The sequence below is a fragment of the Opisthorchis viverrini genome (assembly GCF_000715545.1).
Source record: "Opisthorchis viverrini unplaced genomic scaffold opera_v5_390, whole genome shotgun sequence".
Taxonomy (NCBI): Eukaryota; Metazoa; Platyhelminthes; class Trematoda; order Opisthorchiida; family Opisthorchiidae; genus Opisthorchis; species Opisthorchis viverrini.
In genome coordinates this window covers 286,764-289,686 of record NW_008752046.1, presented here as the reverse complement: position 1 = coordinate 289,686, position 2,923 = coordinate 286,764, and positions in this window count along the sequence as shown.

The following is a 2,923-nucleotide window of genomic DNA, read 5'->3' as shown; positions in this document are numbered from 1 at the left end:
TGTCCAGTTGCTCTACCTGACATATCCTCGCCTCCTCAACCCGGCAACACGCTCACCGTTGCCAGTGGGTTCTGAAGTCCTGAATGACCTAGAAAATCTCAAAACACGTGTGCGCCAAATGGAGAACGAAATGTAGTCCATCCAAACCATACACTCGATGGAATGCCTTCTGAATCCTGACGCAATATGCAATCAAACAAACTTAGGAAAAGCTTCACTTCTTATTGACACGATTGCTACTGAGATTAGTCAACGCATCGAATGCCGGCATCAAGTATTAATGTTCAATCCACCCGATCGAATCCCACTTGAGCATGCCAAAACTGCCATCCTGAATGCATGTGGCATGCAGGACAACATATGCAAAGCTCGAAAGTCGAAACATCCATGTGCTGTCCGATAGTAATACAATTCCGGGATGAAAAAGATGCCGCGCGTCTGCTAACAGCCCGGACCCTTCTCTCATCTACCAAAAAATTCCATTCCCTAAAACTTAAAGCTGCTAGTACAAGACCGCAAAGACAGCTTACCAAAAAGTCACCGGAACCTGTCGCATCGTCACCCACCAGTACTTGCACTGGCGAGTGCCACAATGCCACACAAAGCTGTCCGTTGGACCCAGGTCCTGTACCTCACGCTCATGACCATGAGCCCTCCACTCCTATCTCTGGGTAACAAAAGGAAAATTATCCGTGAGCCTACATCTACATGGGCTCCCTGTGCAATCTCCCTCCCCCCCAGAACCGGCGTCACACCACGGAATTGCGTATCCCTTCTCCGGCCCTTGACGAACGTTACGAGGGGGAGGGAGATTGCCACAGGGAGCCATGTAGATGTAGGCTCACGGATAATTTTCCTTTTGTTAGAGGACTGTGTGAGTACGTGCCGGTAGTTGTGGTTTGGAGACCCTGTCAGGGAAGTGAGTTGCACGGCTAGAGGAGCTACAGATGTGCTTATGAGGAATTACGGGTTTAGTCAGTTTTGTAGAAGGGCGAAGAGCAGGAGCTCGGGGAGTTGGTACAGGAGAAGGGGTTACGGTGCGAGGCTTACCGTAATTCCTCATAAGCACATCTGTAGCTCCCCTAGCCGTGCAACTCACTTCCCTGACAGGGTCTCCAAACCACAACTACCGGCACGTACTCACACGGTCCTCTAACAAAAGGAAAATTATCCGTGAGCCTACATCTACATGGCTCCCTGTGGCAATCTCCCTCCCACCCAGAACCGGCGTCACACCACGGAATTGCGTATCCCTTCTCCGACCCTTGACGAACGTTACGAGGTTGTCCACAAACCGAAGCATGTCAGTGCGATGATGGCATGGCACTGTCATACCTAATGAGATCGCACTCCCGCAACTACTTTCTCCAGAATCTCGACCGCAACCCCTCGCCCACTCCAGCCTGTAGCCACAACTTCGAGCAGTTCTCATCCGACCGCGTCTCTGGGATGAGCTCTTCCACACCCAATAAATTTCCGCTCAGATTTGGCTGGCCTGGCTTTTCTGCTGCAATTTCGGCTTGCCTGTTGCACCAGTTCAAATCCGTATACGGAGTTCAGGTCGCCCTATGTGTTAGCGACTTGCCCCCATCCAACCTATTCCCCTGCAACTGACATCCCTACAAAGGTGCAACCAGTGAGTCTGCTTGCTCTCAGATTAAACCACATTTTTGAGACAAAACTTGCCATGTGCTCCCAACTTGAATTATCCCATCTCCACTCCACAGTTGCTCGTTGTGACTCCGGCCATTTACCTAACCACCCAAGGTCACTCATAGCCAGCAATGGTTTTCAGTTTTAGTTCATGCCACCTGACTTTCTTTGATCTAGTCGAAACTCATGCCCATTTTTCCCAAAAAGTTAGGAAATGGCCTATTATTGCTATATCATCAGGTGTTCCCCACTGTTTGTGACATCGTCCTCTTTTTGTGCAATCCGTACCCCCACAAATCCCTCAGTCATGCTCCATTCTGACTGTAAAACCATGATCATGCCAGACGGTATGCCACCCACAAGTTGGGAATAAACATTATTATTATTACCATTATTATTATTATTGTTATTAATCCTAGACCCTATCAAATTCCGCCTCTCTGGAAACCTGCGTTCTTTATGACTGGAATCCCTTTTCAGCAACTACCTACTCCACCACAGCCTCCGCCCTCTCCGGAGCCAGCAGCTCCGCCTCTACGACCTTTAGCTGTATCTCGACTTCCTACTCCAAACCCCCTTCAACTACAGCCAACACAGAGGATTCCTGCTCACTCCCAACGGAGCTCACCCCTCCCAGAGAGTTTGATTATACCACTAACTTACTGCACCGTGTTCCCTCTCCTCACCTTGCATCTCTTACTATAGATCTCGTATTCCATTTCCCCAAATCCGCCCAGTTTGGTTACCTGTTCCCTCTGCCCCCTACGATTCGGTGCTGAAGGCTATACAAACAGATCCACCCGACCTCTCGGCGCTCCTGTCTTACCCTCTCAGTCCCTGTCTCTTAAACACTTCTTCTGCCCTTCCATCCCGCGTGACCCAAATCCTGCTGTTTCTGTTGAGCTACCACACACGGTACCACCACCTGACTACGTCGATTACATTACAAACGATTGCCCGACCCGGCCTGTTACTCTTTATTCATGGAGCTCCGCTACCTGCTCTGCCACTCAAACGCTGCCTTAGTACCCATCGCGGTACGCCCCATCATCTTATTCTCACGTATCAGTACCTGGTCCTACTTCGCCTACTAATTCGAGAACCCCCGATTCCCCTGTCTCTCCTCTATTCCATACTGACCTCCCTGGGCTTGTCAACTTCTTGCTAGCCACATTGCCCACCTCCCCCGATCCCGCTAACAACCTTTCTGTGGTTCTAATCAACACCCGCTCTCTCCTACTTAAATTGCACTACATCCAAGCTATCTCCA